We start from the raw sequence: 15,023 nt of genomic DNA, 5'->3' as shown, positions 1-15,023 counted from the left end.
TGGTAGTTTGATAGGGATTGCATTGAATCTGTAGATTGCTTTGGGTAGTACAGTCATTTTCAAAATGTTGATTCTTCCAATCCAAGAACATGGTATATCTCTCCATCTATTTGTATCATCTTTAATTTCTTTCATCAGTGTCTTATAATTTTCTGCATACAGGTCTTTTGTCTCCTTAGGTAGGTTTATTCCTAGTCATTTTATTCTTTTCGTTGCAATGATAAATGGGAGTGTTTCCTTAATTCCACATTCAGAATTTTTATCATTAGTGTATAGGAATGCAAGAGATTTCTGTGCATTTTTTATCCTGCTACTTTATGAAATTCATTGATTAGCTCTAGTAGTTTTCTGGTAGCATCTTTGGGATTCTCTATGTATAGTATCATGTCATCTGCAAACAGTGACAGCTTTACTTCTTTTCCGATTTGGATTCCTTTTATTTCTTTTTCTTGTCTGACTGCTGTGGCTAAAACTTCCAAAACTATGTTGAATAATAGTGGTGATAGTGGACGACCTTGTCTTGTTCCTGAACTTAGAGGAAATGGTTTCAATTTTTCACCATTGAGAACCATGTTAGCTGTGGGTTTGTCATATATGGCCTTAATTATGTTGAGGTAATTTCCCTCTATGCCTTCTTTCTGGAGGGTTTTAATCATAAATGGGTGTTGAATTTTGTGGAGAGCTTTCTCTGCATCTATTGAGATGATCAAATGGTTTTTCTCCTTCAATTTGTTAACATGGTGTATCACATTGATTGATTTGCATATATTGAAGAATCCTTGCATTCCTGGGATAAACCCCACTTGATCATGGTGTATGATCCTTTTAATGTGCTGTTGGATCCTGTTTGCTACTATTTTGTTGAGGATTTTTGCATCTATGTTCATCAGTAATATTGGCCTGTAGTTCTCTTCTTTTGTGTCATCTTAGTCTGGTTTGGGTATCAGGGTGATGGTGGCCTCGTAGAATGAGTTTGGGAGTGTTCCTCCCTCTGCTATATTTTGGAAGAGTTTGAGAAGGATAGGTGTTAGCCCTTCTCTAAATGTTTGATAGAATTAGCCTGTGAAGCCATCTGGTCCTTGGCTTTTGTTTGTTCGAAGATTTTAAATCACAGTTTCAATTTCAGTGCTTGTGATTGGTCTATTTATATTTTCTATTTCTTCCTGGTTCAGTCTTGGAAGGTTGTGCATTTCTCAGAATTTGTCCATTTCTTCCCGGTTGTCCATTTTATTGGCATAGAGTTGCTTGTAGTAATCTGTTATGATCCTTTGTATTTCCAGTTGTTACTTCTCCTTTTTCATTTCTAATTCTATTGATTTGAGTCTTCTCCCTTTTTTTCTTGATGAGTCTGGCTATTGGTTTATCAATTTTGTTAAGGAACCAGCTTTTAAGTTTTATTGATCTTTGCTATAGTTTCCTTCATTTCTTTTTCGTTTATTTCTGATCTTTATGATCTTCTGATCTTTATGATTTCTTTCCTTCTGCTAACTCTGGGGTTTTTTTGTTCTTCTTTCTCTAATTGCTTTAGGTGTAAGGTTAGGTTGTTTATTTGAGATGTTTCTTGTTTCTTAAGGTAGGATTGTATTGCTCTAAACATCCCTCTTAGAACTGCTTTTGCTGCAGCCCATAGGTTTTGCGTTGTCTTGTTTTCATTGTCATTTGTTTCTAGGTATTTTTTGATTTCCTCTTTGATTTCTTCAGCGATCTCTTGGTTATTTAGTAGTGTATTGTTTAGCCTCCATGTGTTTGTTGTACCCATTCAGCCAGTCCATGTCTTTTGGTTGGAGCATTTAATCCATTTACATTTAAGGTAATTATTGACATGTATGTTCTTATTACCATTTTCTTAATTGTTTTGGGTTTGTTATTGTAGGTCTTTTCTTTCTCTTGTGTTTCCTGCCTAGAGAAGTTCCTTTAGCATTTGTTGTAAAGCTGGTTTGGTGGTGATGAATTCTCTTAGGTTTTGCTTGTCTGTAAAGGTTTGAATTTCTCTGTCAAATCTGAATGAGATCCTTGCTGGGTAGAGTTATCTTGGTTGTAGGTTTTTCCCTTTCATCACTTTAAATATGTCCTTCCACTCCCTTCTGGCTTGCAGAGTTTCTGCTGAAAGATCACCTGTCAACCTTATGGGGATTCCCTTGTATGTTATTTGTTGTTTTTCCCTTGCTGCTTTTAATATTTTTTTTGTATTTAATTTTTGTTAGTTTTATTAGTATGTGTCTTGGCGTCTTTCTCCTTGGATTTATCTTGTATGGGACCTTGTGTTTCCTGGACTTAACTATATCCTTTCCCATATTAGGGAAGTTTTCAACTATAATCTCTTCAAGTATTTTCTCAGTCCCTTTCTTTTTCTCTTCTTCTTCTGGGACCCCTATAATTCAAATGTTCGTGCATTTAATTTTGTCCCAGAGGTCTCTGATGTTGTCCTCAATTATTTTCATTCTTTTTTCTTTATTTTGCTCTGGGGTAGTTATTTCCACTATTTTATCTTCCAGGGCACTTATCCGTTCTTCTGCCTCAGTTATTCTGCTACTGATCCCTTCTACGGAATTCTTAATTTCATTTATTATGTTGTTCATCACTGTTTGTTTGCTCTTTAGTTAAACGTTTCTTGTATTTTCTACATTCTATATCCAAGATTTTGGATCATCATTACTATCATTATTCTGAATTCTTTTTCAGGTAGACTGCCTCTTTCCTCTTCATTTGTTAGGTGTGGTGGGTGTTTACCTTGCTCCTTCATCTGCTGTGTGTTTCTATGTCTTCTTATTTTGCTTAACTTACTGTGTTTGGGGTCTCCTTTCACAGGCTGCAGGTTCGTAGTTCCCGTTGTTTTTGGTGTCGGCCCCCAGTGGCTAAGGTTGGTTCAGTGGGTTGTGTAGGCTTCCTGGTAGAGGGGACTAGTGCCTGTGTTCTGGTGGATGAGGCTGTATCTTGTCTTTTTGGTGTGTAGGTCCGTGTCTCATGGTGTGTTTTGGGGTGTCTGTGGCCTTATTATGATTTTAGGCAGCCTCTCTGTTAATGGGTGGGGTTGTGTTCCTGTCTTGCTAGTTGTTTGGCATAGGGTGTCCAGCACTGTAGCTTGCTGGTCGTTGAGTGGATCTTGTCTTGGCGTTGAGATGGAGATCTCTGTGAGATATTCACCGTTTGATATTATGTGGAGCTGGGAGGTCTCTTGTGGACTAATGTCCTGAACTTGGCTCTCCAACCTCATAAGCACAGCCCTGACAACTGGCTGGAGTACCAAGAGCCTGTCATCCACGTGGCTCAGAATAAAAGGGAAAAAAAAAGGAAAGAAAGAAAGAAGAAGATAAAATAATGTTATTAAAATAAAAAATAATGATTAAAAAATTTTTAAAAAGTGATAGGAATAAAAAGAAAGAAGAGAGCAACCAAACCAAAAAACAAACCCACCAATTATAACATGTCCTAAAAACTATACTAAAAAACAAACAAAAAATGGACAGAACCCTAGGACAAATGGTAAAAGCAAAGCTATACAGACAAAATCACACACAGAAGCATACACATACACACTCACAAAAAGAGAAAAGGGGGGAAAAATATATATCGTTGCTCCCAAAGTCCACCTCCTCAGTTTGGGATGACTGGTTGTCTATTCTGGTGTTCCACAGATGCAGGGTACATCAAGCTGATTGTGGAGATTTAATCCGCTGCTCCTGAGGCTGCTGGGAGAAATTTCCCTTTCCCTTCTTTGTTCGCACAGCTCCTGGGGTTCAGCTTTGGATCTGGCCCCGCCTCTGCGCATAGGTCGCCTGAGGGCGTCTGTTCTTCGCTTAGATAGGACGGGGTTAAAGGAGCAGCAGACTCGGGGCTCTGGCTCACTCAGGCCGGGGGGAAGGAGGGGTACGGTTGTGGGGCGAGCCTGCGGCGGCAGAGGCCGGCGTGACGTTGCACCAGCCTAAGGCGCACCATGTGTTCTCCCCAGGAAGTTGTCCCTGGATCCCGGGACCCTGGCAGTGGCGGGCCGCACAGGCTGCTGGGAGCGGCGGTGTGGAGAGTGACCTGTGCTCGCACACAGGCTTCTTGGTGGCGGCAGCAGCAGCCTTAGGGTCTCACGCCCGTCTCTGGGGTCCGCGCTGACAGCCGCGGCTCGCGCCCATCTCTGGAGCTCCTTTAAGCGGCGCTCTTAATCTCCTCTCCTCGGGCATCAGGAAACAAAGAGGCAAGAAATAGTCTCTTGCCTCTTCGGCAGCTCCAGACCCTTTCCCGGACTCCCTCCCGGCCAGCTGTAGCTCACTAACCCCTTCAGGCTGTGTTCACGCAGCCAACTCCAGACCTCTCCCTGGGATCCGACCGAAGCCCGAGCCTCAGCTCCCAGCCCCCGCCCGTCCCGGCGGGTGAGCAGACAAGCCTCTCGGGCTGGTGAGTGCCGGTCGGCACCGATCCTCTGTGCGGGAATCTCTCCGCTTTGCCCTCCGCACCCCTGTTGCTGCGCTCTCCTCCGCGGCTCCGAAGCTCCCCACCTCCGCCACCCGCAGTTTCCGTCCACGACTGGTCGGCACCGATCCTCTGTGCGGGAATCTCTCCGCTTTGCCCTCCGCACCCCTGTTGCTGCGCTCTCCTCCGCGGCTCCGAAGCTCCCCCCCTCCGCCACTCGCAGTCTCCGTCCACGAAGGGGCTTCTAGTGGGTGGAAACCTTTCCTCCTTCACAGCTCCCTCCCACTGGTGCAGGTCCCGTCCCTATTCTTTCGTCTCTGTTTATTCTTTTTTCTTTTGCCCTACCCAGGTACGTGGGGAGTTTCTTGCCTTTTGGGAGGTCTGAGGTCTTCTGTCAGCGTTCAGTAGGTGTTCTGTAGGAGTTGTTCCACATGTAGATGTATTTCTGATGTATTTGTGGGGAGGAAGGTGATCTCCACGTCTTACTCTTCCGCCATCTTGAAGCTCCTCCCCCAGGATCTACTTTAAAGATGACTTGCTTACATGGCTGGCAAGCTAGTGCTAACTGCCAGCTATAAACTCAGCCAGGGCTGTGAGCCAGGGGCCTTGGATCACCTCCAAGGCTGCTTGGTCTTCCTCATTTCATGGCATCTAGGAATTGAGATAGACTTCCTAGGGAAACAGGAAGCAGTATTATCATCTAGAGAAACAGGAAGCAGTATTATCGTCTATGACCTGGTCTTGGAAGTCACAGAATATCACTTCTGAGTGTGGGCAGAAGCTCACCCTGATTCAAAATGAGGGGACAGACACTACCTTTTGGTGGTATGAGCGTCACAGTCACATCATAGGAGGTTATGTGGGATAAGAGATATTGTTGTGGCTATTTTTTAGAAAGTACAATTTGTCTACCTTCAAATTACCAAAGGGGGAAAAGTATTTTAAAATCTCCACATATATGGCCTTATTTACCTCAGTAGTTGTGAGAAGTGGCTAGAATTAGAAAGATTTGGATCCTGACTGTAATATTTACTTTCTTCGCATCTATGGACATTTCACTTAGTCTTTTTAAAGCTATTTGTTAAATGGAAATATTGATATACAATTCATAGGGTTTGTAGTGAGAAAACGTATTTTAACTAGTTAGCATATTACCTGGCTCATATTAAATAGTCAATAAATGATCATTTTTAAAAAGACAAGGATGACTGGGATACCACTGTTTACATTGTTTCAGAAGTTCTGGCCCAGTGATTCTCAAGTTTCTTTTGGGGAGTAGAACACTTTTCCCCTCATAAACTCTTCTGTAGAGCAATTAGAAAACCAACCTTTTATTTTTTTTAACATCTTTATTGGAGTATAATTGCTTTACAATGGTGTGTTAGTTTCTGCTTTACAACAAAGTGAATCAGTTATACATATACATATGTTCCCATATCTCTTCCCCCTTGCAAGACTGGGGGCCTGGAGCTCCACCTGCTAGTTTACCCTATTTCCCACGATGGAGCCAGAGATATCTCCTCAGAAGTTTCAACCCATATAATAACATGGGAAAGGAAAAGAATTGATATAGCTATTGGATAAGCTATGATACAATTATCTTCCCCACTCCTGACAATATGATTGTCTATGTAGAAAACTGAGAACAACTTAAAATCTAATGGAACTGACAAAAGAACTTAGTATACAATTCGTATATAATTCATATATATATGAATATATATATAAGGATCAACAGAATTCTTATATTAATTCACCCAACAGATATTTACATGTTATTACATGTTCATAACTGGGGAAAACAGTGGTGAGAGAGATGGACAGGTCTCTGCTGTTGGGCTTACGCTCTAATGGAGACGACAGATGCTCAGCTAATTACAGATCAAGATCATTGTTGGAAATCAAAGAGCACTTACTTGTTTACTTTTTAGTTTTCCTACTGCCCCCACTGGGGTGCAGGTTCAGTCACAAGTAGCAGTAAATTTTATACAGGAAAAAAGCAAATGGCTGAGATAGCAAATAAAAGAGGCTGAGGGGGAGAGTCTATGGAAGGAAGATTCAGGCTGATACCCAAAGGATGAGAATGAGTGAAGGGTGTGGGGAAAGCTGCTGAGGCAGAGAAAAGAGTGAGGACCATGTTTCTGAGGTAAGGACATACTTGGCACAACCCAGAAACTAAGGAACAGCAGGCTGGAGTCTAGTGAGTGAAGGGAGGGTGGAGAAAATGGGGATGAAGATGCAGGAAGGGCCAATCAGATGGCGGAGGACCCTGTAGGCTAGGGGAAGAAGTTTGAATGTTATTTAACGCACCCCTAAGCCAATGAATGGTTGTAAGGAGTGGGGTGACAGGATGACTCAGTATTTTAATACAGCACTCTGTGTGTCTCTGTGTTGGGAGGGGACTCCATCAGGGAGACCATCAGAAGGTCACTGAGCAATCAGGGGAACAGTCATGGGGCTTTGGCTACGTGGGTAGTACAGATGGAAAGCAGTGGAAAAATCCAAGCTATGTGGGAAGTAGAAATAGCAAAAGCTGTTTACAAATCATATGTGGGGTTTGAAGGAAAGAGAGGAGTATCATTGTAAGGTTTTTAAACTTCCAAATAAAATCTGATCTACCCTCATGGACACACAACCCTAGTGAGACAGTGCGTAGAGAGGACCTGAATGAGACCTTTACTAGGTGGAAATGGCCTAAATTAAGTTGCCTGAAGTTATGAAGAGCATAGTCTACAATCCCAGTCAGGCTTTGGATCCAAACTTGAGTGCTCCACTCTAAGAGAGGAACCTATATTTATGCTGATTCATATAAAAGTGCAGCCCTGCAGTCTGGAGATCACAACGCAGCTGAAACCCTAGACGTGGTCTGAAACATCCTAGTGCTGAACTTGGATCCCCTGTGGTGATTTGTCAGGGCAACGGAAGGGACTTCGTAATACAATACTTTCAGCTAGTCTCTGGAATCCCCTTACTGGAAGGAAGGTGGTTGATGATTTTATTCTCTGATCCCTTCCAGGAGTCAAACAAACCTAGTTTTGTGAATTATTATTTTCATTTAATAAAGTTCACACAAAGCATGTTTTAACAGGAAAAACTATAAACTCATCTTTCCTAACACCTAATTTGTATGTCTTATTATATTTATATTAACAGGCAAAATACACTAGGGACACTTGGTCTTCATGGGTCTGTGACAACATGATTTGACTAACTGGATAGCCAAATTATTATTCAAGGTATTACCTCTTTGTACCTCAATTCTCTCAGCTGTAAAAGTGGTGGACTAGATAATACATGACATACATAAAATACTTTCTCTAATTAATTGTGTTCATGTGGACTGCAAGCTAAAGATAAGAATTTGCATCTCGTGTATCTTTTCTACAATAGCTGTTATAGCCATGGAAGCATAAAATTTCATACTTAAGGAGAATACAGATATTGTCTTTAATTTATTCTTTTACCTATTTATATAGTCACTTGTTTGATAAATATTGATCAATATTCAATAAATACCTATCAAATGAGTACACAAATAAATTAAAAGAAGAATAAATTACGGGTGATATCTAAATCATTTTTAAGTATTAAATTTTATAGTTTTATGGCTATAATGGTTCATTAAAGTCTTTTAGGAATGAAAACCGTGTTTACAGATCTAATTGGGTTAGAAGTTATGTTCACTGCTTCATGTCTATAGATCCTGTATCAGTAATGGGTGATCCAGACATGAGAAATAGGTTCTAGAATCCAACAAAACTAGATCCAAACCTCAGCTTTGCCTTTGACCTACCCATGTGACTGTGGACAAGTTATTTCACTTCTCTAAACTTCAGTTTCTTCATGTAAAATCTGGAGAGTATAATAGAACTGATTTTAAAACTGGTATTGTAAAGATTAAATGAAAACCCTTAGCATAGTTTCTGTTATAAAGAGTACTCAGGAGACTTAATCTATTATGAACCAACTTACAAGTTAATATTTTATAAGTTTTGGAGCCTGGTAACAGCTTCATCACCCTCTTTTGCTTCTCCATTGCCCTAGCAAGATAAAGCTCTTGAGCATTTTAATAGAGGCAGACATTCAACAGTACAAATTGAGTAGACTAGAACTAAATTATTTGGATGGCCCTTGAAACAGATTAACATCAGCTCAGCTATAGAATTTAGAGTTAACTACTGAGATAATACATTTCATAAGGGTTTTATTTTCACTTTACAGAGAGCTTTCATTTGTATTATCATATTTATATCACTGTTAAGTAAACAGGTATAAAAATTGAAGTGATTTGCCAGGTTCTTAAAGACCAGAACCGAGATTATTTATTGCAAAGCTAGTTTTTGTGACCAAGATTCTATCTTGGGAATCCACAAATCAAATTAGTTCTGTACTGTGAAACCCATCTCTATGGAAAGTGAGAAGTTCTGATCTTTACACAGATGTTTTATACATGATACCATATATTTCATTCATTTTTCAGTTACTTGGGGCCTAGTAGCTTTTACTAGTGAATAAGAACAGATATTCTTTTAATCCCCTAACTGAAAACAAAACCCAAAACACTGATCAATCACAATAGGTAATGCCTAACTTTGTTCCCTGTGCAAAGTTAGGCATTTGTAAACATTCACTATTCATTCATTTTTCATAGTATCTCAGAATGGTGTTTTTCTTCTGCTATTGTTAATGGCAATTATAGTATTACACCTTTATTAGAATTATTTTCTTTCTTTGTTTAAATTACACAAATTTCAAATATACAGAAAAGTGTAGAGAATAACATTCATGAACCCACCACCCAGTGTATACATTACTATTGTGCCTTATTTGCCTCATACTTTTTTAAAGAAATAAAATGTTATAGTTACTGTTGAAGTTAACGGGAATTCTTCCCATTCACATTCACAGTTTTCAGGGCATATGTATTGTCCGTAAACACTATAAAGTATCTTACTCTGTATGTCCTTCTACAACTTGCTGTCTTCATTCATCAGTGTTTTCAAGATTTATCCATAATTTGTAAGTAGATTATTTTTTAATTTCAAAAGCTATAAAATGAATAAACCACAATTTATTGATATTTATTTTCTGGTTGGTAGATCATTATGTTTTATCACAAAATTTTTTTGCCACTAAAACAATGTGCATCCTTATGCAATTTTAGCAGTTGTCTCAGGTGTACTAATAGATGTGGAACTTCTGGGCCAGACAGTACATGTATCCTCAAATTTAATAGGTCTTTTCAAGTTGTTTTTCAAACTATCATTTAAATTTTAACCAGAATACTTTGTTAGAGCTATCATTTCCCTCTATATTCACCAACACCTAATTTTTAAGTTTTTGCCAATTTAACGTAAATGAAATGATGTAATTTATTTTGCACTTCTCCAGTTACTCTGGAAGTTAAGCAACTTTTCATGTGTTCTTATGCTATTTGGGTTTTCTCACTGTTCGTATTTTCAATTTCGTTATCTGGGATTTTCTCACTGATTCCTAGTTCTGTGTATATCATCAATATTGATCCTTGGTTGGTTTTGTGAGTAACAAGTGTCTTCTACAAATCTATGTGTTGGATTTTAATTTATTTATAGTATGTAGCTGAACAGGAGTTCTTGCTTTTTAATGTAGACAACAATCAGTCAAGAGTAAGTGCAGAAAAAAAACACTCTAGGTATTTCAAGCAGAAAGGAATTTAATGCAGGGAATTAATTGCTGGCTAAGTTCCTAGAGTAAGTGTGTATTTGTTTTGTTTTGTTTTCAAATATATGAGGGGGCAGGGATTGGCTATTTTTGTTTCCTTTTTATTCCTTTCTTTTATCTTTTACATTGTCATCAGAGAATGATATAGATTCTTTCATCAGAGAATGATATAGATTCTTTCCTGTAGGTTGAAAACATCCTTTGTGGCTTATGGAATCATCAATTTTAATAAATGTTTTATGAGAGTTTGTAATTGGGTTCTATAAATGCCCTTTATATCAGACATATGAATTATATGCTCAAATCTTTCATATCTTTACCAATTTTTTTGTCTACTTGATCAATCCACTTCCTAGAAAAGAGCCTTAAAATCGTCCACTATGATTGTAAATTTGATGATTTTTCCTTGTACAGTGAGCCCTTCACATCCATGGGTTTCCTCGATTTAACGAACCACAAACTGAAAACATAAAAAAATTCCAGAAAGTTCCAAAAAGCAAAGCTTGAAAATGCTATACACAGGCAACTCTTTATGTAGCATTTACATTGTATTAGGTATTATAAGTAATCTAGAGATGATTTAAAGTATATGTGAGGATGTGCATAGGTTATATACAAATATACCAATTCATATAAGGGATGTGAGTATCTGTGGATTTTGGTATCTTCAGGGGTCCTGGAATCAATCCCCCCAAATACTGAGGGAAGACTGCACGGGTAACATCTTTTGCCTTATGTATTTGAGACTATGTTGTGAAATGAATATAAATTTAGGCATTCAGAACTCCTGAAGAGTTGTGTCCTTTGTCCTTTAACTCATGAACTTCTTTCTAATAATACTTTTCTTGCCTTAAAGTCTGTTTTGTCTGATATTTTTACAGCCACATCAGCTTTCTTTTGTTTAAGGCTTACTTGTGTATATTTTGCATAATTTACCTCTACATTTTCTGTGTAATTATACTTTAGTTACGTCTCATATAAACACATATAGCTGGGTTTTCTCAAAATTTCTATTTTGAATAATTTCAAATATGAAGAAAATTTGAAGGAATAGAATAGAAAATATTGCTACCCTTACCTAAATTTATCAGTTGTTTATATTTTGTTACTTTTGCATTTCTATATAGATTACACAATTTTTAACTGACCAATTTGAATGTAAATTGCAGGTATCATGCTACCTCACTCCTGAATTGAATGATTTATACAAAATTGCATAAATTACATTGTATATATATACAATATATATCACATACATATGCACACAAGTTCATATACACATATGTTAATCGTTTAAAAGTGTATTGCTGAGTAGTGCTTGGATGGTGGATATATCACAATTTGTTTTATCAGTTCACCCACTGAAGGTCATTTGAGTTGTTTCCAGTTTTTGGCTATTACAAATTAAGATGCTATGAACATTTGTGTCTATATGAACAATGCTATTTTTTTTTCTCTTGGATAAATATTTAGGAATGGAATGGCTAGATTGTATGGTAGGTGTATTTTTTTTTTAACATCTTTATTGGAGTATAATTGTTGTACAATGTTGTGTTAGTTTCTGCTGTACAACAAAGTGATTCAGATATATGTATACATATATCCCAATACCCCCTCTCTCTTGCGTCTCCCTCCCACCCTCCCTATCCCACCCCTCTAGGTGGTCACAAAGCACCAAGCTGATCTCCCTGTGCTACGCAGCTGCTTCGCACTAGCTATTTATTTTACATTTGGTAGTGTATATATGTCAATGCTACTCTCTCACTTTGTCCCAGCTTACCCTTCCCCCTTCCGTGTATGTTTAACTTTTAAAGAAATTGTCAGTTTTCCACAGTGTCTGTCCCATTTCCATTCCCATCAGCAATGCAGGAGAGTTCTATTTCTTCCACATCCTTGCCAACACTTATTTTGGTCAATCTTTTTAATTTCAGCTCTCTAAAAGGTGCATATTTATATCTCATATGTGATTTTAATTTATATTATCCTGATGATGAATGATGTTGAGTATCTTTTCATGTTCTTATTTGCCTATCTTTTCATGTTCTTATTTGCCATCAGTATATATTCTTGGTGAAATGTCTGTTTAAATCTTTTGCCCATTTTTATTTGTTTGCTTGCTTTCTTATTGTTGCCTTTTGAGAATTTATTCCATTAAATTTTAACATGCACAGAAGACAATTAATCAATATCCCTTACCCACCTTCTAAAGAAAACTCTGACTTTGTCCTCCCCTGTTTATGTTTTTTGCTGTTTAGAATTTTAGTTTCTCTTTGTTTCCATATGTCCATTTATCTATCTGTCTCCCCACCCATCCACCTCACCTCTTAACCTCTCTGTTCTCTTCTTGTGGAACTCCAGTCATAAATGTTTTACCTTTTCAATGTGTCCTTCATGTCTCTTAGTTAATCTTTCATGTTTTCCATTTCTTTATATCTCTGTGTTGCTTTCTGGAGAATTTCCTCATAGCCACCTTCTTATTTCCCTCTTGAACTGTGGTAGGACAACTACTTTACCTCCTCTTTTACGTTTCTAATTGTAGTGACTGTTAATAGTTTTTATTTGTAAAAGGTGGTTTGCTTTTTTTGCTTCTTTTTCACATTCATTTATCTTTTTCTTAGTGTTCTATTTTCTAGACCTTCTTTTACCTCTTATATTATCACAAATACATGTTGAATAATTACTCTCATATTGGTCTGTTATCTGTGGTTCTTTGGTTCTGATGGTCCTGTTTGCACATCTGCTAACTCTCTGACATGGAGAGTTGTTCCCTCAGGTCTTTGTAACTCACTTTTTGTACATGCACCTTCTTGTGGGTGTTGTTTTCTCTTGGATAATTGCACATGTCCTAGCTGTGAAAGTGTCACTGGTTTTGATTCTGGCAGGGTCCCAGGCGTTTCAATGGTCCTTTGTGTTAATTTATCTCCTTATGTCTCCCATTCGGTTGCAGGTAATGTAAATTTAAATTCCATCTCTGGCATAGGCTTGGGGTGTGGTTTCTTCCAGTTGCCTTTTTGTTTTTTTCTACCTAAGGCTTCAGGAAAAGCATGAGGTTCCTTGAGGGCTCCATGGTCTACAGTCTGGGGATTTTCTGGTTTCATTGGAATGGAAGGGGCAGCTCTTAGGGGATCCAGGCTCCATAAAGAAGTCCCTAGTCCAGCTTCGCACCAGCTATGGCCCAGCAGCACATCTTTAGTCCACGTGTGAGTACTAGAACCCCAACCCCAGCCCTTAGAACGTTTGTCTGTTGGGATTTTAGGAAGCCCCAAATATATTATTCCTCACCTGCCATGTTGCTGGAAGTTCCTCTAAAGAGTGTTTTTCACAAAGGAAAGAGGCTGGCCTATTATAATAGACAAGTCCTAAAGGAGAACAGGTCTTTCTGGACCCCCTTCCAACCCTTTTCCAGATTTTTGCCACAAAATAAAAATTATTTCCTAATATGACTCTTTCCTTCATTAGCTCTAATAAAATAAGCATGGTTGTAAATATCAACATACCCAAATGTATATACATTTACCTTCTGAGTTTAGTAGATAAGCACACGTTTAAACACACGTAATAAACACAATTTAAACTTCCCACCTTATATCTTTCATAATGCCATTTATACTCTCATGCTTGTCTTCATTTATCAATTTCTATAAAGTGATAAAGCTGCAGCCTCATCAAAGCCCACCTTTAAAATGGAATTCCTTGACGATATATGAAAATACTTCATAGTCAATGGTTTTTGAAGAAATTCCTTTTTTAAGCAATTAAACTTTAGTTTAAATATTTTTTTATAAAGAGGACCAAACTTAAGAGTCTCTAACCTCTCGTGCATTTAGTGCAGGGAACTACCCCATCCCTCCTACCATCCTCATAAAACAGAACACAACCAGCCTTGAACTGAATACAGCAGTAATTTATCTACGCTGCCAAGTCTAATCATTTTTTCTTCTTGCAAACTGGCATAAATGCAGAGTTTGCCATCAACTTCAAGGCTTTCTTTCAAGTATAGTAGGAGAAACATTTCAATATATAAATGTAAAACAAGTGGACATTTTAATGAACATTTACTTTGATAGGCACTGTGCAAACATGTTCTATGTTTATTTTACGTAGTCACCTCCTCAAATCTAACTGGTTGCACAATTTTACCCCATTTTACAGATTAGGAAACATGGGTTGTCAGAGTTTACTGGCACCCATGTACTGTTACACTGATTGATGTTTAAACTGTCTACTTTATCCAAACCAAAATGCAGCCTGGTGGTAAGAAATATAGCAACATCAAAGGGACTTGAGGGAACAAAAAGGTCTTTGAGTTGCAAAAGATCAAAATTATGCAACCAGCAGAAATCTTGGTTGGACACCATGATACCTTTTTAGATCATCTGCCACCATCCACGGGGCAAAATACCATTATGGATTAGGTTTCTTAATCCTTTTTGTGAGATGGACCCTTTGGCCTTCTGGGGAATCCCATGGACCTCGTCTCAGAAAAATGTTTTAAAGTTAATAACAGAACGAATGTAATATTGTTCTAGCATCTGACCCCTAAGAATTTCAAGCATTTCTGCTCTGTCCATCTTACCTCCATGTCTACCGGACCACTCAGAGACCTTCCCTAGCCTTCTTCAGAGAAGGTAAAGGAGAGACAGCCAAGCAGGTTTGGTGGGTATGGTGTTGGGGAAGAGATGCTTCCGAGATGACATTAGTGTCTTCCTTTTCCCTTCTGTCTAGAAGCCTCCCCATGTCCTGGCCTCTCCAGCTTTCCCCAGATCAAGTCCAAAGTTTCTCTAGTTTTCTGTCTTTCCCGTCCTTCCGCAGCTCTCGCTCTGCGGAAACCTTCTCTAGGCCTGCCCCTCACTGGCCCCGCCTCTCCTTAGCCTCCTACTCCCAAGTCCCGCCTTCTCCCAATCACTTTTCGGTTCCCTGCC

General features: G+C 38.5%; 1 pseudogene; it reads right to left on the bottom strand.

The window, feature by feature from the left end:
* LOC102992253 (60S ribosomal protein L13a-like) overlaps positions 1 to 14,913 on the bottom strand; it is a 21,408-nt pseudogene extending 6,495 nt beyond the window's left edge.
* Between the last annotated feature and the right edge of the window lie 110 nt (positions 14,914 to 15,023).

Source organism: Physeter macrocephalus, chromosome 14, assembly GCF_002837175.3.
Source record: "Physeter macrocephalus isolate SW-GA chromosome 14, ASM283717v5, whole genome shotgun sequence".
Taxonomy (NCBI): domain Eukaryota; kingdom Metazoa; phylum Chordata; class Mammalia; order Artiodactyla; family Physeteridae; genus Physeter; species Physeter macrocephalus.
This window is presented reverse-complemented; position numbering and strand designations above follow the sequence as displayed.